This window comes from Kogia breviceps, chromosome 12 (assembly GCF_026419965.1).
Source record: "Kogia breviceps isolate mKogBre1 chromosome 12, mKogBre1 haplotype 1, whole genome shotgun sequence".
Classification (NCBI taxonomy): domain Eukaryota; kingdom Metazoa; phylum Chordata; class Mammalia; order Artiodactyla; family Physeteridae; genus Kogia; species Kogia breviceps.
Window position 1 is genome coordinate 89,524,444 of NC_081321.1, and position 23,983 is coordinate 89,548,426.

General features: G+C 47.9%; 1 protein-coding gene across 2 annotated transcripts in view; it reads right to left on the reverse strand.

Annotated features, from left to right (window-relative positions):
* Positions 1 to 22,686, reverse strand: part of SYN3 (synapsin III) — a 443,491-nt gene extending 420,805 nt beyond the window's left edge. The window contains exon 1 of one of the 2 annotated variants that reach the window (XM_059081741.2): positions 22,565 to 22,686. The gene's annotated coding sequence lies outside the window, so the exon portion shown is untranslated. Of the gene's footprint in view, positions 1 to 16,507; positions 16,877 to 22,564 lie in introns of those variants that run through there. The other variant, XM_067010054.1, reaches the window with a different exon arrangement.
* Between the last annotated feature and the right edge of the window lie 1,297 nt (positions 22,687 to 23,983).

Consider the following 23,983-nt stretch of genomic DNA (forward strand, 5'->3'; position numbering starts at 1 on the left):
CTAATTTCCACCAACCTCCCCAATGCCCAAGTCCCTAGAGAGGGATCTGCCCAAAGGTCCTCTTGCCCACATTTCATTCTGTAGCAACAGACCGGAAACCAGAACATTTGGATTCTCTCTAAATGAAGTCAGGAAATTTTGAGGTTTGGGGATGCCACTAGGATGCAGAGTGTGGCTGGGGGTAGGGGAATGCAGTGGGGGGTCCCCTGATAGTAGGCAACTAGGATCTGGAACCTTCCCCCAGCAGAGCTCCCCACGCCTCATCCTGCAGGTGGGGCTGCTCAGAAAATGCAAGTGGGGCAGCATCAACTCCATCCCATTTTCTTCTGTGCTTTCTTTTCTTCCCTCTTCCATCACTTCTTCCTTCCCTTCCTTCTTTTCCTCCTTCCTGATTCTTTATCTTCCATCCCTCCACTTTTTCAGGAACTAATTTGGAATTTGAAAAAAAGAGTTGGGAGTTAATACTATTTCTTATTCAATACGGGACTTCCTTCTATAGTGTTTCCAATGTAAAATTAATTGCTGTCATTCATTGAACACCTATGAAGTGCCAAACACTCTGCTAGGAGATACAGGTATCTCCTCTATATCTGTATCTGTATCTATATAGAGAGAGATATAATATCTTTATCTATATTCTAATTCAGATACTAATCAAAATCCATCATGGAGGTATCTTTATATCCTTTAAAAAAACAGAATGAAGGGGCTTCCCTGGTGGCACAGTGGTTGAGAGTCCGCCTGCCAATGCAGGGGACGTGGGTTCGTGCCCCAGTCTGGGAGGATTCCCACATGCCGCAGAACGGCTGGGCCTGTGAGCCTTGGCCACTGGACCTGTGCGTCCGGAGCCTGTGCTCTGCAATGGGAGAGGCCATAACAGGGAGAGGCCCGCGTACCACAAAAAAAAAAAAAAAAAACCAGAATGAAAACCTCAGGGGATTAAGTTACTCTTCCAAGACCAAACAGCAGGCCAGTAGCAGAAGCAGAATTCATTTCCACATACTGCAGTGCCTGAAACTCTGAAGTGGAAATCTTAAGTGGAATCTTAAGAGGATCTAGTGCAACTACCTTATGAATAAAGAGATAAGAGCCTAGCAAAGAGAAGTGAGTTTCATTTAACTCTGATTCATTTAGTCATAGCAACTTTATGAGATATAAATCAGTATTAACATCATCTCTGTTTTTAAAGATGTGGAAACTGAGGCACAGGGAGATGAAGTGACTTGCCCAAGGCCTTACGTCTGATTAAATGGTGGAGCTGGGATCCAAACCTAGGCCGTCTGGGTCTCCCGGGGTCCAGTTTTAGCTACCCTATGCTGCCTTCCTACGATGAAGGCTGGATAAGAAACAGGGACAGAGCACAGAGGGAACCCAGCTGTGACACCCAGGAGCCTGCCCTGTCCCCTCCTGTTTCGTCATGGACAGGGCCTGTGGGTGGAAACCAAATTCCACATGAGTGGAGGGAACAGAGTGCAATGGCCTCGGGATTTCCTTGTGTCATCATAGCACCATTCTTGTCAGCACTGGGCCCAGAAGTCATGTGTGCAATGCTTAGTTGCACAAGCTTCGGGGAGAGCCCTGCTGCTGGCTTTTTGCATGACTTGGGGGAAAGCTGACAACACAGCTGCTAGCATGGCCAGAGGAGCATCTGAATCACTGCTGCCCGGCAAAAGGCAGATAGTTTTCCAGGGCAACTGTGGCCCAGACTTACAGCACTTAATTTCCAGTCTCTAGGCTGGGTGAGCCATGATGCTTGCTGGGCAGACGGAGGGAGTCAGTAAGCAGGGACTCGGTGCCAGACCAGCCAACATGGAAGTACGACAACAACCATGATAATGGTAGTGCTGGTGGTGCTGGTGCTACTGCTGGTGGCTACCGTTTACTGAGCCTCTGTTGGGAGCCAGGGACTGCACACGGATGGCTTGCAAGTGGTCCCCAAGCCTCACAACAACCCTGCCCAGGAAGTGCAGTCACCCCATTTTACAGAAAAAGAAACTGAGGTCCAGAGATGATAAGTACTTTACTCAACCTGTAAGTAATCATTACAGTTCTGTCAGGTACTGTTCTAAGCACTTGACCCTATTAACTCGTGCCATCCTTCCTCCAGCCTTATGAGGTAGGTGTGCTGTTCTTACCTGTACTGTACAAATGTGGACACTGAGGCCCAGAGTTACACTGCTGACAAGGGGCAGAGCTGTGATTCAGACCCAGGCAACCTGGCTCCGGTGGGCACAGCGGTAACCACTGGACCACACTGCCCCTCCATGGTATCAGGATGCAAACCCAGGTCTGTCTGGGGCCTATCGATTTTCCATCACGTCATGGTGCCTTGGGCCTCCGTGAGCCTGGAATCTGTCTTCTTGGGTACCTTAAACTTAGCTCACTTACACAAATCTGCTTAGGGTTCAGCATCCTATATGCCCTGCCCCCCACACAACCGCTTCACATTTCCATTCTCTCTGCCTGGCATGACCTTCCTTTGCTCTCCTACATTCTTCAGCTGGTTACCTCTGACTCAGCTTAACCTCTTCTACTTTGGGGAGGCTTCCCTGACTATTCTCACCAACCAGTTAGGACTAAGAGAGCGGCTCTGGGTCCCTGCGGAGGCCTGCACATGCCCGTCACTGCAGGTTTGGAGAAGTGACCAAGTCCGGCTGCAGACTCACTGAGTTGGAGATGGTGGCAGGCAGAGCTGGGCACCCAGAGTCTAGGAGATGCCAGCATTGCCAAGGCCTGGGAACCAGCCGTGGCATTCCTGTCTGCTGGGTCAGAAAACACATGGAGCCAAATAAGTAACCTTCCCCTAGAGACAAAGGAGATCTTTGGGAGGCTTGCTCAGGTCTGCAACGTACCTGAGGATGCAAAGGAAGGGCTGAAATGAGGGGAAACACCCATCACTTGGAACACCTGAATGAAGGTATTCACAGGTGAGGAGACAGAGAAACACAGAGATGGAAAGACAGAGAGACAGAGAGAGAGACACACACACAAAAAAACAGAGAGACAAAAAGACCTGTACAGTTAGAAACAGAGAGACAGGGAGACACAGAGAGGGCACAGGCTGTAAGCAGTGCAGCACTCAATTTCATCACCTGCAGTTCCTACAGCCTCTGCCTAAGCTTCCACAGGGCAGGTGGCCAGCCTGGCGGTGCTTCTGGTGGCCAGGTGCCACCCTAATGAGGAATTTAGCAAGTTCACTCTGGAGAGCAAAGGCGTGCTATTAGGCATCTTAAGTGTATGAGGTCCAAAACAGAACTCCTGTTTTCCTGCCATCTCCCCCACCCATACTGCCCCCCTTTTCCATCCTCCCCATCTCAGCAGATACACCATCCAGTGCTTTAAGCTAGAAATGTGAGGAGGTGCCAGGATTCCTCCCTCTGGAGCCTCCCACACCCAGGCCATCACGAGCTCTTATCTCCAACACAGCCTCTGAATCCACCTACTTCTTTCAACTCCACGGTCACCCCTAGCATCCGAGCCGCTGTCATCCCTCACCTGGATCAAGCCAGAAGATCTCCTCTGACCTCCCTGCCTCCCCACCTGCTCCTCTGCTCTGATTCCCACTCTTCAGTGCGGGTGGCATTCGGTCTTCTTCTGCAGTCCGACATCGTCTGCGCCCCCTCCCCCTCACTCACTGCCTACAGCCAAACCGGCCTCTTTTCTGTCTCGGGCACAAGCCAGCTCCTGCGCCACCGCTGCCCCTGCCCTCCGGCCTTTGCACGTGCTCTTCCCTCTTCTCAGAATGTCCTTCCCTGGCTCATCCCCTTGCCGCCTCCTCGTCGTCCAGGTCTCAAGTCCAACGCCACTTCCCCAGAGCTCTTCTCCGACCACTCCATTTAATGTTCACCCTAGACCCCCAATGCCACCAACTGTATCTTCTTCCATCCTCCTGAGGCATTTTCTTTATAGCGGGAATGGTTTCACTTCCTGTGGGACCTGACCCCCTCAGTCCTCTATTTCCCGCACTTCACACAGAACCCAGATGCAGGATTGGGACCCTGGGCGCTTGGTAATCATCTGTTGAAGGACTCCAGGACCCCAGGGGGGGTGTGGGCTATACCTCGGCAGAAACACAGTTACCTGGAGGGGCTGGACCTGGGGAGGTGGAGGGACACCTGTGAAATCACACAGAACCATGCAGTCTGGCACCCCCGTTCCCAAGACTTTGTTGCCTGATGGGGAAACTAGGTACAGACAAGGAAGTGACTTGTCTACGGTCACTTAGCAAAATAGAAGCCAGGCCAAGCCCAGAACATAGGTCACCTGAGTCTTCAGCCAGTGTTTTTTTTTTCGGATTCCACAATTATCACAATTAAAATACAAGATTCTCAGGATATCAGTGCCTACTTGCTAGCCACTCACTTCCCCCTCTCTGGGGAGTACTTTTCTCCTAAATAAAAAAATACTAATAACCACCATGTGGCTGACTGCTTGCTCAAGCACTGAGCTAATTTAATTAAGAGCATCATTTCATTAATCCTCACATAACCCTGTGAAGCAAATACAACTACTAGCCCCATTTTACAGATGAGAAAACTGAGGCTCAAGGGCTTCAGCAACTGGCAGGACATCATGTACTGGGCAAGGTGCAAAATTAAATATTGGCTCTAGATCAGTCTAGTCTATCTCCAGATGTAGCCCTTCAGCCACTGTGATACCCTGGTTTGCTGGCCCTCCTCCCAACAACTCGGGCACCAACATCAATGGGGTGCTCCTTGAGAGCCTGGCACCTACTAGGCAGCACTCTGGGGCAGACTCTGCAGTGACCTTCACCTTGGAGAGCACTGGCTCAGAAAGTTCTGGGAACAGTGGGCTCGGCTGCAGTTATGGGGACACAGTCCCCTCTTGCAGGCTAGAGAAGCTGGCAGGCAGCCTCACGCTCACATAAAGAAGCAGGTGTGGGCAAGGCTAGCATGCAGATTTTTGCTAAAATAGGTAGTAGCTACTGCCACTGGCTCCCTGTGTGACCCTAACAGTAATGATGATGATGATGATGATGGTAATAATAACAATAATAGTAGCAACTAATAGCAGTAATCTTAATAGTAATACAATAACTGTAATAGTAACAATAGCAACAATATTATAAATATATAATATTTATATAGTGCTTCCTATGTGCCAGGTACTGCTTTAAGCCCTGTTTATATATTCAATCAATTAGTCCTAATAGGAATCCTTCGTTATTATCCGCTTTCCATGCAGAGGACCAGAAAGGTGGAGGAACTTGCCCAGTTGTCACGGTGATTCAGTGTGGAGTCAGGATGGGGCCCAGATGATTTGGCTCCCCATCCCACACTATCAGCATCCATCAGCATCCCCCTAGGCAAGTCATTCCGTCACCCCTCCACCCAGGGGCTTCTCCCATTGGTAAAAGGAGGAGCTCAGATCTGAAGAACTCAGATGCACATCTTTGATTCTCACTTTCAACAGAAAGAACCAGACACAGAAAAGTGATTTCTTTCTCTACCTTCCTTTATCCTGATTTCTGATAATACTTGTCAGTCTATATTGATAATAGCAACATGGACAGACTTCCTGCTACATGTCAGACACTCAACTAAGCACTTTACCTGTACCCTCACTCTCTCCTATACTCCTAATAATCCTATGAGGAAGGTTCTAGTATCCTTATTTTAGTGCTGAAGCACCCAAGGCTCAGAAAGTTTCAGTAACTTGCCCAAGGTCACACAGCAGGGAAGGTACGGAACTCTAATCAGGTTCCTCTGACCTCACAGTCTAGGCCTTTAACCAGAGGTTTTGTCTGTTTGTTTCTCCTCCTCCCTCCTCCCTCTTTAGGAACAACTGAGCTGGGGAAGTAGCTGGCCTTAGCCAAGCAGCAGTAATGCCCCCTTAGGCCAGGCGCAATGATACCTCATGGTTGATGACATGTGACAGGTGGAGGGAAGCGCCCATGGGAAGCAGAGCTTTCCTATCCCGGCATCAGATTTCCACCCAAACATCCCCAGGCAGCCACTGCCAACTCCTTCCAGAGTGTGGCCCCCCAGTCCTCTCCAGCTGTCACTTGCAGGCAAGGGGAGGTTTTTGCACAGTCTGCATGGAGATGGCGGCAGGGGCCTCCAGCTCCTGCAGAAAACAGCCGTTTCTGCTGTGCTTGCTGGTCAAACTGCTGAAGATAAGCTGGACTCGCCTTCACGCCCACCAATGCTCTTTTTCACCTCCACTTACTTTTATACTTATTTTTTTTAAATTTTTTAATTTTTTTAAATAAATTTATTTATTTATTTATTTTGGCTGCATTGGGTCTTCATTGCTGCACACGGGCTTTCTCTAGTTGCGGTGAGCGGGGCCTACTCTTCGTTGCAGTGCGCAACGAAGGGGCTTCTCATTGCAGTGGCTTCTCTTATGGCGGAGCATGGGCTCTAGGCACATGGGCTCAGTAGTTGTGGCTCACAGGCTCTAAAGCTCAGGCTCAGTAGTTGTGGCGCATGGGCTTAGCTGCTCCACAGCATGTGGGATCTTCCCGGACCAGGGCTCAAACCCATGTCCCCTGTATTGGCAGGTGGATTCTCAACGACTGCGCCACCTGGGAAGCCCTCCACTTACTTTTTTAAATCACAGAAAGATTTTTCTCGTATCCTTTCCCAGGGGTTTAGACCTGCCTGGGGACAGAATCCTTCTCAGGAAAGGCGGAGACCTTCAAGGGCTTCAGAACGTGGCATGACATCAGCCCCAGGGTTCCCCTGCCCCGAGTGCTGCAGCATCTTCTTTTTTGGAGAAGGGGTGGAGGGAGGAATCGAGTGATCGCGTAGCCCCCAGGCAGGAGTAAAATCCCATTTTACAGAAGAGTCGAGTTAGGAATCTTGACTAGGAGTCAGGCTAAAACTCAGCCTTTCTCCTCTCCCTGGATCGTACTGCAAATAGCCAAGATGGTGAAGGACCCCTGAGCTGCTGGAGGAAACCCAGGGCTACTCTGGGACTTCTCCTGCCTCTCTGCCCTGGGGCCCCAGGACTCTGGTTTGTAGAGCCCGCAACAGAAGAGCCCTGGTAAGGCAATCCTGCTCCAAGACTCCTGTTTCACCTCCCAGGGCCCCCTTCCCATAAAGCCTTGGCGATGCCCCACCAGAATCATTCCCGCCATGGTGAATATGAACCATATAATGAGCATTTTCAGGGCGCCAGGCTCCACGCTGAGCAGTGAGGGTCTCTGTCCAGCCTCATGGCAGTCCTGGGAGATGGGTGTCACCAACCCCATTATATGGATAAACAAATCCATGTTCAAGGAGGTGAGCTGACATGGCTAAAGTCACCCAGCCAGTATGGGATGGAGCCAGGATGCAAATTTAGGTCTGTCTGGCCCCAAGGCCCATGCTCAATGCTGATATAACCACAATGTCTCCAGGGAGGTGTTTCAGCCTCCACATTTGTATATTAATGATAATGTTCCCTTGCCTCCTTTAGCCCTTTAATCAAATACCCTTTTAAAAATTTTCTCCCAACACTCCTTTTCGCCTTCCCTGCTTTAGTTTTCTCTGCAATTACCTATCACCATCCAAACTTTTGTAGCGTATTGTTTCTCTGCTGCCCCCCAACTATTGAATGTGGTCCCCATGAGGTCAAAGATTTGGGGGTTTTTTTTCGCTGTTCCATCTCCAGCACCCACCAGAAAGGGCTGGCACATGGTAGGCGTTCAAAAGATATTTGTGAGTCAAAGAAACTGAGTGAATCCACCTCTTGTATTGTCAATGGTTTCTTCAATGTCCCTATGTTATATAAACGTTTTGAGGACAGGGCTTGTATCGGATTCACCTCCACACAGGCCCATAATAGAGCAGAGGGGTTTGTTCTGGGTGTGGGAATGAATGAAAGGGATGCTTTTCCACTCTCTTCGTTTCCCGCAACTTCCAGTTCAGACATGCACAGTCTCCTTCATGGACCACTGTAAAACCCTCCTTCCCGTCTCCCTGTATCCAATTAGGTCTCCTCCAAATCCATTTCCATAGCATACAGTGTCAGAGACTTTTTTTTAAACAGAAATCTGACCATGTCACTGCCCTGCTTAAACACCACAGTTGCTCCCTGATGCATATCCAAGCTCTTCCATGCAGCTCTGAGACCCCCTCCTGCCCGGCCAGCTGAAACTCCAGCTTCCTCTTCCAACATGGTACCCTTTCACATTATCTCCACTAACTCCTATCTGCTTTCCTCCCACGTGGTCTTATGCCTTTGCCTATGCTTTTTCCACTTCCTGGAATACCATCCTCTTCTATTCTCCTCTAAGCGCCTCCCTCCTCCCAATCCCATGGGGTTAGTGAACTCCATTCATCTTTCAAAATTCAGCTCAGATGTTCCTTGCTCGGGAAACTTCAAAACTCTCCCAGATGACGTAGTTCTCCTTCTGTGTTGTCTGTCAGTCTAGCCTGACTCCTAGTCGAGATTCCTAACTTGACTCTTCTGTCAAATGGGATGACTCCTGCCTGGGGTTGGTTAGGCAGCAAATGCAACCACCCAACTACTATGGACTGAATGTTTGTGTCCCCCCCAAAATTCACATATTGAAGCCCTAATCTCCAATGTGATGGTACTAGGAGATGAGGTCTTTAGGAGGTGATTAGGTCATGGGGGTGGAGCCCTCATGATGGGATTGTGCCCTTATTAGAAGAGACACAAGAGAGAGCTTAGTCCCCTCTCCCTGCTTTCCACCCAGTGAGGACACAGCAAGAACATGGCCATCTACAAAGTAGGAAGCAGACTCTGACGGAACCCAGCCACACTGATGATGGACTTCCCAGGTTCCAGAACTGCAAGGAATGATGTCTGTTATTGAAGCATTAGGTCTATGGTAGTTTGTGATAGCAACCAGAACTCCTAAGACAACAACACAGCTGAAATACGGGAAGAAAAGGCCCTACGCCCACCAGTTTACAGCACCTTCTTCTATACTTTACAAAAGGAGAAAAGGTGTTCAGTCAGATTATATTGATTCTTCCTTAGGAAACAATGCAGGGATATTGGGTAATTTGCCTTCCCTGACTTCAGCCAAACACACACAGCAAATCAGAATTTTGCTGGAGGAAAGTACACTGGCTACTTGAAGCGGAAAGACAGATTTAGAAGAACTCTAGACATAATAATCTAGGGTCATCTAGTATAATGGTGAACAGTCTCACATATAACAACAGGGTCATCATGTATTATAACATTTTATGTTGCTCTTACAAACCTCAAAAAAGATATACCATACTGGTTTTTATTAACCAGACAAGAAAGAATAAAAATAGTAAGTTTTAACCCAAAGGCTAAAATTGGAAAAGAAAAATCTTCATAACATGAAACTTTATCACTGAAATAGTCCCAACATGGAATAACCCTAAGAATAACACAATGGTGACACAGTAACTATTGTATGCGTGTTATTGCTGCTACTACTATTGAATACCTCTCCTCATACTCGGAAGATGCCCTGGAGGGTTTATGCAGCATAATAGTTAAAAGCATGGGTTCTGAAGTCAAAATGACCTGGGTTAATATCCAGCTCTTCTATTTCCCAGCATTGTGACCTTGGGCCTGTCATTCATCTTTCTGTGTCTCACTTTGCTCATCCTAAAATAAGGATAATAATTCTATCTCATCCATAGGCTTGCTGTGAGAATGAAATGGGTTAATCCATGTGAAGTGCTTTGAATGAGGCTTGGCACATAGTGAGCGTGCGATGAATTAGTAGTTAAGCCACAGGAAGATGTGGCTCTGGCATCCTTGGAAAGCAGGCAGGATGACATATGTGCAGGAAGGAGATGCAGAGTCTGTGATCTTTGAGGAAAGCCCAGGGTAGGACTGGGTCAAGGGCATCCTGCAACCAACCTCTGCATACTCCACGCCAGCCAGCTCGTTCCCTGTAGCCATAGCTTTCCTCAAAGGCGCTGCATCACAGGAGACTTTGAAAGTACAGCAGGCCCTCTGCACACCCCGCTCTTGGACTGCTAGGTACCTTTCACTGTGGCAGGCCCCTTGTTAGTAAAGAGGGAGCTGATGAGTTGCTGCAGTCCCTTTAGACTCACTGAGCACAGGAAGTCACATGACTCCCACCCATCACTAAACAGACATGTACTCTTTGGTCAACTATCATCATCATCACCAACCTACATTTCCTCTTGGCTCCAGCCATTCTCTATCACTTCCAAGCTTCTGCTTTTGCTTTTTCCTCTGCCTGGCTGCCCTTTCCCCAGCTTTCTCCAAGTCAGAATTCCTGCTAAACACTGACACCTCCCCTCAAACATCCCTTCTTCTGTGCAGTCACCCCAGCGAGCTCCCCCAAGAGTTTCTCATAGTGTGGTCGGCCAATCACTGACACAGAATGACTCGTGGTGCTTGCTGACCACAGACCTCCTACTTTCGGGGTGGGAACCCAGTCAGCTGCATTGTTACCAACCTCCCAAACTGACTCTAATACACACTAAAGTTTAGAGAGGCTTCCCAGAGAGCTGGCCTTGCACAACTTACACTTAGCCATTTCTCTGTCACCTGGGCTCCCCCAGGACTTTTCACATGAACTCTGAGAGCACACCTTGTCATATTCCAGGTGAACTGCTTACAATACATCTCCCCTCACCAGACTGTGAGCTACTTGAGGGCAGAGAACATGCCTGAATTATATTTAAATTCTTGGCACCTCCAGCAATGTTGCCATCCTTGAATCCTCTTTTCCCTCACATTCCATCCATCACCAAGTTCAGATGGTTCTACTTTCAAAAGATTTTTTTTTACCACTTTTTTACCTCTTCTACCCCAATGACCTTAGTCCAAACTACCATCATCTCTGCCCATGGACTACTGCAATGGTCCACTTGCTGATCCTTCCAGTTTGACCCTTGTCCCCTATAATTTCCTTTCCACAAAGCATTCAGAATGATTCCTTAAAAACACATAAATCACATATTCAAGAAAGCACTGAGGGCTTCCCTGGTGGCGCAGTGGTTGAGAGTCCGCCTACCGATGCAGGGGACACGGGTTTGTGCCCCGGTCCGAGAAGATCCCATGTGCCGCAGAGTGGCTGGGCCCATGAGCCATGGCCGCTGGGCCTGCGCGTCCGGAGCCTGTGCTCCGCAGCTGGAGGGGCCACAGCAGTGAGAGGCCCACGTACCGCAAAAAAAAAAAAAAAAAAAAAAGAGTAAAGAAAGCACTGATATCCAGAAAATATAAAGAATACTCAAAACTCTAGAGTAAGAAACACAAAAGCAACTTAAAAAATGGGTAATAGACCTGAACGGACACTTCACCAAAGAGGATATAAGGAAGGCAAAAACACACATAAAAAGATATTCAACATCGTTTGCCATTAGGAAAATGCAAATTAAAACCATGGTGAGATACCACTAAATGGCTAAAATAAAAAATACTGAAAATGCCAAGTGCTGACAAGAACACAGAGCAACTAGAACTTTTATACACTGCTGAAGGGACAAAATGCTACAACCATGCTGGAAAATAGTTTGGCAGCTTCTTATGAAACTGAATGTAAATTTACCATATGTCCCAGCAATCCAACTCCTAGGTATTTATTTACCCTAGAGAAGCAAAAACATATGTTTACACAAAAACCTGGACACAAATGTTTATAACAGCTCTATTCATAATTGCCAAAAGCTGGAAAGAACTGAAGTGTCCTTCAAGGGGGGAATGGATAGACAAACTGTGATATGTCTGTTCAATGGAACACTAGCCAGCAATAAGAATGAACAAACTCTTGACACGTGCAACAACATGAATGAATCTTGAAGACATTATGCTGAGGGAAAGAAGCCAGCCTTTAGAAGGTTACATACTGTATGATTCCACTTATATGACATTCTCAAAAGGACAAAACGGTAGTGAAGGAAAGTACAGCTGTAGTTGCCATATGTTAGAAGTGGGGTGTTTGTGGTTACAAAAGGATAGCAGGAAGGAGGTTTTTGAAGAAAGAACTGGTCTTTGAAGAAAGAACTGAGGTGTTGGTAGTTCCATGACTCTATACATGTGTCAAGTCACAGAACTCTATGCCAAAGCAAAGTCAATTTTAACATATGGTAATTAGAAAAATAAAATGAGTTGAAAGAATAAGTCAAACCATGGAACCGCCTTGTTCGAAACCTCCAACTTAGAATAGAATCCAAATTGCTCTCCACAGCCCATGAGTCCCCACCAGATCTGGTTTCAGGTACCTCTCAGGTCACATCTTCTCAAACTCTCCCTTCTTGTGCCTCTCTACCTACCCCGAGGCTCACTCACTATTTCCTCTGCCTGGAATTCTTTTCCACAGATATTTCCAAAAACCCATTTCTAAACCTCCTTCATGCCTCTGCTCAAATATCAACTTCTCAGAGAGACCTTCTTTAACTGACTTTTCTATAGTGGCATTTCCCCTGCCCTTATACTGTTTCATTTTAATTCATGGCACTCATCACTGACTGACATCTCACTGGATGTGCTTTATGGTTATTTTCTGTTTCCCCACCAGAATATAAGATCCACGAGGGTAGGAATCTTGTCTGTACCACTCAACCTCAGCATCTAAGACATTGCCTATCACAAGATAAGAGCTCCATAAATATTTGTTAAATGATTAATGAATAAACCCAAGAGATGAATATTCAACGATGGAATTCCCAATGCTTTGAACTTGGAGACGTACTTTGGCTTCCTTGTAGCATCCCTCAAATCACCTGCCCACTTGGCCTCTGAGTAAAGCAGCCCCAGCCCAGAATATTTAGTTCAGCTATTGGTGCTTTAAAAATGATTTAAGCTCAACATTTCCCTTCTAAGTGCAGCCTTCTGGGTGCTTGGTTAGGTAAGTGGGATGATGAGGATGAGCTAGGACAGGGCAAGGCTGTAAGCACGCTCATTCTTAGAGTTTCATGGGGTTTCCTACGGGCTTGTACAAAGCCATCTAGAAGTGGGCATCTACTAATGTGGGCAAAGGAGCTGGAGGTGACATTGAAGAAAGAAAATATATACCACCTCTCCTCAACACCCTTCCAAGGAGAAGGAATAAATCAGCACTTAGAGGATACCTACTCTACATGTTCCAGGCACTCTCTAAAGGTTCTTATTTAATCCTCCATCCATCCTGCACGGTGGGGTCTATGGATCCCATTTTCATAAGTGAAAAAACCCAAACACGGAGAGGTTAAGTAACATGCCCAATGTTACACATCTATAGGCAATGGCCGGTGCTTTGAACTCAGGTCTGTGTAGCGTCCAACCTCATTCTTTTCCCACTTTGAATTTTAGAAGCAATAGTCAGAGGCATGACGGGGAGCACTGTCCAGAGAAGGCAAACAGACATGCCAACCTCAAGGAGGAAATGCCAGCCTGGACACAGCTGACCAGGTTCTTCACTAAAACTTTTCAAAGACCAGCATCGGCAAGTCTGCTAAAGCAAGCGGCTGAGTACCTTCCAGTAAAAGTGTACTCAGCGTCTGCTCTGTCACTCAGATCAGGGTGCCCACATATATTATCTCATTTAATTTTCATTATCATTTTAAAAGAGTTACATGTATGAAGTATTAGAGGCTGTTTATCCAAAACAATGGCAGAAACCCTGCAAGCAATTGAGAATTCTCTATCCCTCACTTTATGCCAGTTAGAAATTTTGCAGTTATCTTCAAGACAGAGCAGTATGAAACCCCACAACTGCATATAAATTTCATTTTGTGACTTCTTTTAGCCTTGGTCAGTGTTTTACATACTAGTTGGCATAGGAATTATTGTTCAGAGTTGCATACACAAAAACCACGTATAATGCAATTTGGGGGGCAATGAAAATATTTTCAAAGGTATTTTGGTTATGAATGATTTCCACCCCACACTATGGCTTTGGAATCTAAATATGAGTAAGACGCGCTCTACTCTACCTCTGGCCTACTCTCATTCACTCCTGCTTGATAGGTAATCAAGAAATCTTAGATCCAGAAAGGAAATTAGAGACTACCAAATGCTACTCTTTGCCAGGGCAGCAATGCCTGAAGGTTACCACACACTTCTGATGACAGTGGTCCTACCCACTGGACCACTGCTACCATCAGCACACTCTTCCTGCATTTACCTGCTACCTGCTCCCCTCCACATCCACCCATGGCTGCTGGCTTTGCTCTTCAGCCCTGCAGAACAATTATAACCCCTCTTTCCTACAATAATCATTAGGAAATTTGAAGCTTGGTATTAGGAGGATTCTTTCTTAACGTTATAGTGATCAAGAAAAGAGTCACATATCTGCACTGCCCTTTTTAATAATAACTTGATGGTTTTTATTTCTGGGTGTACATCTCTGCACATCCAAGATACTGACACCCACCTCCCCACAAGGTGGCTCCACTGATTAGGTCCTACATTTTGGGAGCTGTGCCCTGGAAACACGCAGCCTAGTTGGGAAGAGAAAGAACAGAGATCTCATGTCATGTGGCAAGTGTTCTTACAGTGGTATAAATTAGGTGCCAGCCATATGCGGAGACAAGGGGTCCGGGTTGCAGCCCCTCCACTGGGAAAGATTCCTGACCTGTGAACTAGACGCTCCTGAAACACAGCTTGCATCCTGAGTCTCTGCAGGGAAACTGACCAGGTCTCCCGCTTTTTTTGCTTACCAACCTCATCCGTGTCTCAGACACCTTCCTCAACATCAAGCGCACAGTAGGTGCTCAATGAGTCTTACTCCAACCCTCTGGCACTTCAAAAGGGCCTGGAGGTAAGAATAATTAAGTTGAAATGATCCCAAAGTTCTCAAATGAAGGTTTAAACAAACTCTTTACTATTAATACCACTTCAAACACCTAAGGCAAGGAGTCATCCCTGCCATCTGTTGACTCACTGAGTGATAAAGAACAGGCAATCTAACTTCTCTAGGCCTTCATTTTCCCAGATATAAATTGAGGGGCCTGGTCCAAAGGATTATAAAGTCCCTTTCAGATCCAGGGGACCGTCTGCTGTCCCAGACAGTAAACTGGATAATCCACAATAATCTGGCTGAATGAGTCTATCTGAAAATCAGTGTGTGATTTCTAGTAGAATGAAGAGCATGCAAAGAAGCAAAGGTAGATAAGGATCCCAGCTCCAGCCGTCCTGTTATTCTGCCATGTACCGCCACCCCAGTATGGTGACCAGCACAAATATCCCTGTCAACATTTACTGAATGGTGATCTTGGGTAAGTCACTGAACTCCTTCAACCTTGATTTTCATGTCTTTAGATTGTACATCCCACCTCCTACCAGGTCTACTGGGAGGGTTACATGAGTTAAAATGTGTGTGAAGCCCCAAGCACCCAGAGGACACATGCTACATGTCCCTTTATGCAAACATCCTTTACCCACACCCAATCCACTTAATCAACAGACTCAGATTCTGAGGCTTTTCATGATCCAGAGCACAGACAGCCAGAGAGGAAGGGCTCTAAACGTCAGCTAGTCCAACCCCCTCCTACCTCTGTGATTGACAACAAGGGAACTGAGGCTCAGAGAGGCACAGTGACTTGCCCAAGAACCTACATGTCAGGCAAAGCCTGACCCAGAACACAGGGTGGCAGGTGCCAGGGGTCATACAAGACATGGAGAGAAACATTTGCAGGCTCTGCTCTCCCTAAATAAACTGGGGACACTCCATGTATAACCAAATTCTGAAAAATAAAAACAATGGAACTTTTTATTTACCAATTTTGGGGAGGGCTGCAAGAGAGACGTAGAGTCATTGCTTATCCACAAAATGCAAGGTTTCCCTGTGAAATGAGTAGAGTTTCTTGCTAGCAGCCCTTCCCAGTTACTCTGCTCTCGTTTCCCCTCCCCATTTTGACTTTTCTCAGTTTGTACACCTTGAGGCAGACATGCTGCATTAGGATCCTCTCTGGGCAAGGTGAGAAGTCTCAGGTCAGGGCAGTGATGCATGCCCCCTTAAACACAAACAGGAAAATCCTCACAACTGCACTGTCATAATACAAAAAGAATCCCCTCCCTCCCACCACCCCTAAGAGCTCCGGCATGGGACAATTAGGAACATGCCCAAATTCACGAAGGCACACCCATCACTCAAGGGTCAGGGATCCAAAGGTCCCCCTAAAAAACACAATCAAAAATCCCTGAGACCATTTAGGTATTTCTGGAGAAACCTCAGCCCAGAGTCCACCAAGGGCCACTCAGCTGAGTGGGAGAGCTGAAGAGGAAGCCCAGACAAGATACAGAAGGGCCCGGGTGACAGCTGGCTCAGGGAGACAGTGCTAACCTGATGCCCCCCCTCCTGCCCCAGGACCCCCAGAGAAAAGCATGTCTCTCCCAGAAGCATTTGGCAGAAAGCTATTTCAAGAGCACGCTTGTGGATACTGCCTGGCCAACACACTCCCCACCAGCGTCTCCCTAATCCAAGCCCCACACTGTGTTCTTGAGCAAACAGACACAGAAGGAGACCACCCTGGCCCAGCTCACACCGCACATGCGGGCAGCTTTGCATGGAGCCTGTGCCTGTTTCCTCCAACTGCCCCAAGGCTCCTCTCCTCCAGGTCCACTCTTCCTTCTAAAACCCAGGGCTTACCTCCCGGTTCCAAGGATCCTGCCAGGTTGAACAATGCTCAGAAGCAGGTGGCCATTTAGCAATCCACCCAGTGGGACCTCTTCAAGTCAGAGCAGCTAGAGCTGTGCCCATCCCCAGTGGCAAGGAGACTGCCGCGTGGAACTCTGAAAGGGCTCTCTCTTCCCTAAACAATCCTCCTCCTCCCCCTCCGTAGTACTATGGAGACATGTGCTCTGTTTGGGAAGAGGTAAGGAGGAAGGTGCAGCTATTTACTGGAAGAAAGGAAGCAGCCAGCTGAGCCATGCTACACACTCACACCTAGCAGAAGAGAAATGGGGGAAAAATAGCTCTATGTGCTGCCACAGAATTATTAACCCTTGGGCTCCAGCTCTACTCCTTACACAGCTGAAGCAAGAGAAACAATACACTTAACCAATAGAGTGCCAGCCAAAGGCATTACATCATCGGTCAGCACCGTCATTGGCTAATAATTCCTAGAAGGCATTATCTGCTTCTAGGTGCTTAACCCTTTTGTGTACATCATAGCAAAGACTCAAGCATTTGGTCTAAGCCAGTGGTTCCTGTATCTTGCTTTTATCAGGATCATCTGGGGTGCTTTCTAAACATACAGATTGCTATGTTCCACCCCAAACCATCTGAATCAGATTCTTCAGAGGATGCATGGATTTCTGTATTTTAAACAGTGTTCAGAGTGTGGAGACCACTGGTCTATTCAGAAAGGCTTCCTCTCCAAAAGATAAATGAGACGACGTTTTTCTGAGCATTTATTATGTGCCCAATACATTACTACCTCATCTCATTTACTTCCTGCACTGAGCAGTGGATGTGACTGGCTCAATTTCACAGGTATAGAAAGTAAGTTTCAGAGACTAAGTCATTTGCTCAGAGATGGAGCCCGGCTTTGAAAGCCAGGCTGTTTGCTCCATACCTTGCTACTCCTTTGAAGCTTCCACTTGAAATCAAACCAAGGTATTTGTCTACTTATTGCCTCCAGGGTTATAGAAAAGGTAGACATTCTGGATGAGCTGGAAAATGCCAGTAACATGTGAAGAACTGGGGAGTGAAAAGAATAGGGAATTCCCATAGCAGGTGTTCAGGGATCATGAACCTTCCAGAGAATCATTCTCTTTCTCAGGCTCAGTTCTTTTGTTTCTGCTACAAATCTCTGCTTAGCTATCACTTTCTCTAGCAAGCCTCCTCCTATCCCCAAATCTGGGAGAGACGCCCCTGCTCCAGGCTCCTATGGTCCCCTGTATCAGTGGACTACAGCTGCTTGTTTACTAGGTAAATTCCACAAGGTTAGAGCCATTTCTACCTTCACCAACATATTCCCAGCACAGTGCCTGCCACATGTGAGTACTCAATCATGACTGTGGAAAGAAAGAAAGAAAGAAAGAAAGAAAGAAAGAAAGAAAGAAAGAAAGAAAGGAGGGAGGGAGGGAGGATGGAAGGAGAGAGGGAGGAGGGAGGAAGGGAAGGTCTTTGCTGAAGTTCTAAATAGCATCACGCTGAGGTGTGAAAGGCAAAGGACTGGAAGCCAGGGGAACGACATGAACAAATTGTCTGACCTTGGGCAAGTTCATTCTCAGGGGTCCTTGGTTTCCTCACCTGAAAATGAGAACAGTAGCACCTTCCTCATAGGCAGTTATGAGGATCAAAATTAAAGAATGGTCCAGGCTCAGAAGTGCTCCTCTCTACTCTCTCTCTCCCTAGATTTCACCTATTTTACTGGCTGACATCTAAGTGCTGACAACTCCCTTATTTATTTCTCCAGTCCAGATGTCTCCCCCAGGCTCTGTGTGGATGTCTTCCAGGCCATCTCCAAGACAGCGTGTGGATTTTCTCCCCTAACCACAGCCTGTTCCGCATCTCCACTCTCTGGTGCTTCCATCCATCAATATTTTTTTGTTGTTTTGGTAATTGGGGTGAAATTCATATAAAGTAAAATTAACCTTTTTAATGTATACAACTCAGTAGCATTTAGTACATTCACAATATGCTGCAACCACCACCTCTATCTAGTACCAAAACATTTTCATCACCCTAAAAGGAAACCACTTACCCTTTAAGCAGTCATGCCCCACTTAGCCTTCTTCCCCCTCTGCACAAGGCCCTGGCAAACACCAACCTGCTTTCTGTCTCTGTGGGTTTGCCTATTCTGAATACCTCCTATAAATAGAATCATGTAATATGTGACCTTTGGTGTCTGGCTTTTTTCACTTAGCATGATGTCAAGGGTCATTCACATGGTAGCATGTATCAGTGCATCGTTTCTTTTTATGGCTGAGTAACATTCCATTGTAAGTATTTACCACATTTTGTTTATTCATTACCCTGGTTTTTTTTGTTTGTTTGTTTGTTTTTTTGTGGTATGCGGGCCTCTCACTGTTGTGGCCTCTCCCGTTGCGGAGCACAGGCTCCGGACGCGCAGGCCTAGCGGCCATGGCTCACGGGCTTAGTTGCTCCGCGGCATGTGGGATCTTCCCGGACCAGGGCACGAACCCGTGTCTCCTGCATCGGCAGGCGGATTCTCAACCACTGCGCCACCAGGGAAGCCCTTCATTACCCTGTTGATGGACTTTGACATCCACCCAATCTTGAACCATAAACGTGGGGGGTCATCCTTGACCCCTCGCTTTCCCATATTCCTGACACCTAATGTATCAGCAAGTCCTGTCCATTTAACACCCCCAATACAGCTCCCATTCTTCTACTTTTCCCACACTATTGCTAGCCTGCAGCCAGGACACCAACACCTCTCTCACCAAACTCCCAATTTGTGACAAGGTCCCATTCTTCTCCCTACTCCGTTTTTTACCTGGTAGCTGCATAAACCACATCATCCATTCACTTCAGCAATATTTGCTGAGCACTTTTCTTCACGGAGCTTGCCTGCCAGAGGCATGACAGACAACAAACAACTATATACTGTATTTATAACACCAGGTCATTACTAGGCTTAAAATCCTTCACTGACTTTTCATTGCACTTTGAGTAAAATCCAAGCTCAGCATGGCCTTCCAAGGCCCCCCATCTACTTCTCCAAATTCATCTCAGGTTGCTCCCCAATCACGCTGTGCTCCATTCCTCCACCTCGTGGTCCTTGAACCAGCTGTTCTCTCTGCCTCTTGACCTTGGCATTGCTGGATCTTCCTCATCCCTTAGATCTCAGTGTAAATATCTCTTCCTGGTGATACCACTCTTCTAAGCAGATCTACCCTTCATTCACTTCACTCATTCAATAAATACATGCTAAACACTGTGCTAGGATAAAGTGATGTATGATCTCCTGGAGCCTTTAGTCTAGTGGGGACGACCAATGACAGGGAAGTAAATAAAATGTATGAGCAAGTGTGATGAAGGGGGAGTAAAAGAGAGGGGAACTGCTTTTCACAGGATGGTCCAAAAGGCCTTTTTGAGGTGGTTATATTGAAACCGAAGGGTGAGAAAGAGTCAATTGGGAAGACAGCCTATTACTCTCCATCACACCCTGGCTATGCAATGGTCCACCCTTCAATGTTTGCTTTGGAGGAATCAAAGCATTTAACGTCAGTCTGCGTCTCCCCTAACAGACGGAACTGTATTCCCAGTGCCTAGGACAGTGCTGACCATTTAGGAGACACTCAATGAGCATTGATGACTTAATTATTAATTACTTAATCAATCCACCAATGAAATCACTGCATAGACTGTAACAAGTCATTATTGTTTTGGCTGTTGTTGTTATTGTTATTATTTTGTGGCAAAAGGACACCTACTCTGTTGGGTTTTAGAAAACACTAACTGTAAATGTAACTGTAAAATGAGAATAAAAGTACCTAAGTTGGAATATTACTGGGTAGCTAGGAGAGAATGCATATGCATAACAGACACTCAATAGTAGTCATGGTGGCCATAATCATGAAAGGTTCTTTCCTCACAGAAGCTGATCTACTCAATTCAAACTCCAAAATCCATTTTCAGGCACAGGCAGGAAGTTTAAAGGTGAGAAAAGGAACACTTCTTAAATGCCTGCTCTGCCCTGCACACCTTCTGTCAGTCATCTCAGCCACTTCCCAAGCCCACCCTGTAAGGTGGCTGCCGAGGTACAGTGCTCAGTGCCCCCCAAGGCCGGGGCACCTCTTACTCCCTTGTGCCGGCTGCTGGGAGTGTTGGCTATGCATGGCTCCCAGATGAGTTCTGCTTCAGGAACTGTCCTGCTGAAGGGACAGCCAAAGTTGTGCCCCCTTCCCTGGAGGCAGCCTGCCCCCACTGGCTGGTCAACGTGGGGTTTCAAAGGCCTGGCCCTATGCCTCAGAAGATTAACTGAGGCCTCTCTTGCTCTGCATCACAGACCAACTTCTCCATCTGTCCCATCCTGCTTCGCTCATCACCCCCTCCCTTGGAGAGTGAGACCATTCCCCAAGAATCCTCCTACGCACAATTCTCAGAGCCTCCAAGTCTTCTTCCAGGGAACCCAACGGATGACAGGTGGGGATGATGACTTCCTTTTAAATCAGAAAACTGAGGTTCAGAAAGGTTGAAAATGTCCCTAAGACACACGGCTAAAGTGACTTTCGGGTTTGACTCCCCGGCAAGACCTTGCTCTTCACGACAGCCTCTAACAGCTGAGGCTGTGTCTCAGTGAAGCAGAAGGAGAAGCCGAGGGAGAGGGGAAAACCACATCAGAAAGGGCAGGCAGAGGTACCCTTCACAGTCCTCCAGGGGGCATCCCTGAGGACAAGGTCCAGGTCAAAGCCTCCAGAAACAATATAAAAATGACCTGCAGGATGCAGAGGCAAGCAATCACATGGGCGACATCTCCCTGCCTGAATGATCCATGCCTGGAAGCCAGGGAGCAGGGCTCCTGGGCAGATGGGGCTGCCTTTAAGGATGAGAGTATTTGCAGCCCCATCCAAAATATTAACTACAACTTACCAGGCTTTCTACTGCTCCAATCTCCATCCATTTTCCAAAGAGCTGCCAGAATTCTTTCACTGCCCTTCTTGACCCCAGGACAATATTCTATATAGTCTAAGGCTGCATTTTAAGGTCTGTGCATGTTTTAGTTCCTGCCATGTTAACAGCTCATTTCCTACCCACCTTTTGTGGTCCTATTTGATTAGCTGATATAGGATTATCTGATGTTCTAAGTCAGGATACTGGCCTTTTTCAGTTTCTTTACCTTTGCACAGGAAAATCTATCTGGAATTCCTTCTATCCCATCACACACACACACACACACACACACACACACACACAACCAGCCCACACAGCTTTCAGCCTGGCAAACCCTCCTACTCCTCCAGTCCCCACTCAATAGTCACCTCCTCTCAGACGCCTTCCTGGCTTGCTCATGGTCCTCCCCTCCCCTCCCCTCCCGTAACATCCCCTATACTACAGCGCACTGTAATTGTTCCTTGTATTGTCCTTCTTAGCCCCAGGAGCTCCTCCAAGGCACTGCTTCCTGACACTAGGGCTTAACACAGTGTCTGGCACGCAATAGGAACCCAATAAATGCTGAATAAATACACGGGGCGCTGCATAAAGTGCTAGTCTCTCTGCTCTTAGCTTGGCCAGAAAACCGCTCTGAGATTTTTTTCCTGAGTTCCAAGAGACCTGGAAATAGGAAATGGCTTGACAAATCTGACTCCTAGCCCCGGGGCAACAGGTCAGGAGGCGTCTGAAGACCTAGGCAGAGCAAAGTCCGGCCCCTGCGGTCGCCAGCTACCCGCAAGCTCTTCCCTGGGCCCCGGCGCTGGGTGGAGATTCTCTTGGAAGCCACTATCCTGAGACCCTCTAGCTCCCGGGCCCCTCAGACATCCCCGCACGAGGACCTGTCTATCCCAGGGTCGGCCCCGGGACCAAGCATTAGCAGCCCGGGGAGGCAGCGTGGAGCGGCGCCTCCTCGCCTCCCTGCCGGGCCCCTCCGCACGCCGGCATCCCGCGGCACACAGCCGGAGCGCCCGGGGACGCAGCCTGGCGCCAGGACGCCACCAGCAGCCCCGGCGGGAAGTGGCGGGGACTCCCTGCTGTCAGAAACCCCACGAAGTCTACTTCGCTGCGGGCTCTGCTTACCGTGCGAGCCGCCAGGAACCAAGAGCTGGGTGGGTGCCTACGCCGCGGCGCCCGTCTGCTGAAGAGCTCGGGTCCGGGAGCTCAACCTCCCCACCCCACACTGCGCGCTAGCGTCTCCTGTCGGCCGCCCGGCCTCCCCGCGCCGCAGCGCCCCATTGGCTTGGGCAGCCGGGCCCCGCCCACAGGAGGCTCCGCCCCTTTCGCCCCTCCTGCCTTCTCCCACCCAGCTCCTCGTCTCTTCAGGCCGGAAAAGTGCTTCTAGACTCAGCTCTCACACGGCTCGGGCAGCCGAGAAAGGTAATAATTCTCCATCCCAAGAGCGTCTAGACGCCCCTCGGGGAGTGTGAAGAGTGCAGAATCCCTGGAAGCCAGATTTGAGAAAGTCACCTGACCTCCCTGACCCTCAGTAGGCTCCTTCAGAAATCCCACCGCAAATGTCTCAGGCCGTGTGCTTGGCACTTAGCGCCAGGGGTGCATCGGGGAACTAGACAAAGTCTATCGCCTACATGGACTTTGCATGAGGTACGGGTTGGGGAAGGCTATATGCAAATAAACACATAAAAAGATAATGTCAGATTGTTGTGAGCATTATGGGTGGGGGTGATTAAATAAGAAAGGGCCCCGGGGATGCTATAAATGGGATGGTCCCAGAGGCCACTTTGAACCAGGAGATGGAAGATAAAAGCGATTCCAGGGCTGGAGGAAGAGCATTGAGGACAGGGGGCAGCAAATGCTCCGTGGTTCTGAGGCTGGAACTGTAGTCTAGGATGGCCCAGTGCAGTGAGCAAGCAAGTGGGCCATGACCAGAGAGGTGGACGGGAGCTAAGTCACCCAGAGCCGTGTGCGCCAGGGTGAGGAGCTCCAGTTTCGTTGTAAGGACAAAAATAAGCCAGTGAAGGGTTTTGAGCGGGACTGTGACAGTTTTAAAAGACCACTCTGGTGTTTTGTGTAGAGAATGGATTTTAGAAGAGAAAGAATGGAAGCAGGGAGACCAGTTAGGATGTGTCTTAGTCTCATTCTGCTTGCGCTGCCATAGCAAAATACTATAGACTGCGTGGATTAAACAAAGAAATTTATTTTCTCACAGTTTTGGAAGCTAGAGGTCCAAGATCAAGGCACCAGCAGGGTCAGTTTCCGGTGAGAGCTCTCATGCTGGCTTGTAGACTGTTGGCTTCTCCCTAAGGCCTCACCTGGTGGGTAGAGACAGAGCAAGCTCTCTGGTATCTCTCCTTCTAAGGCCACTAATCCTATTGTGAGGTCCCCATCCCCATCATCTCATCTAAACTTGATTACCTACCAAAGGCCCCATCTCCAAATACCATCACACTATGGGTTTTGGTATGAATGGGGGGAAGGGGGCTGGTACATAATTCAGTGCATAGCAAAGAGGCTATTACAGAAGTCCAGGCAAGCAAAGAT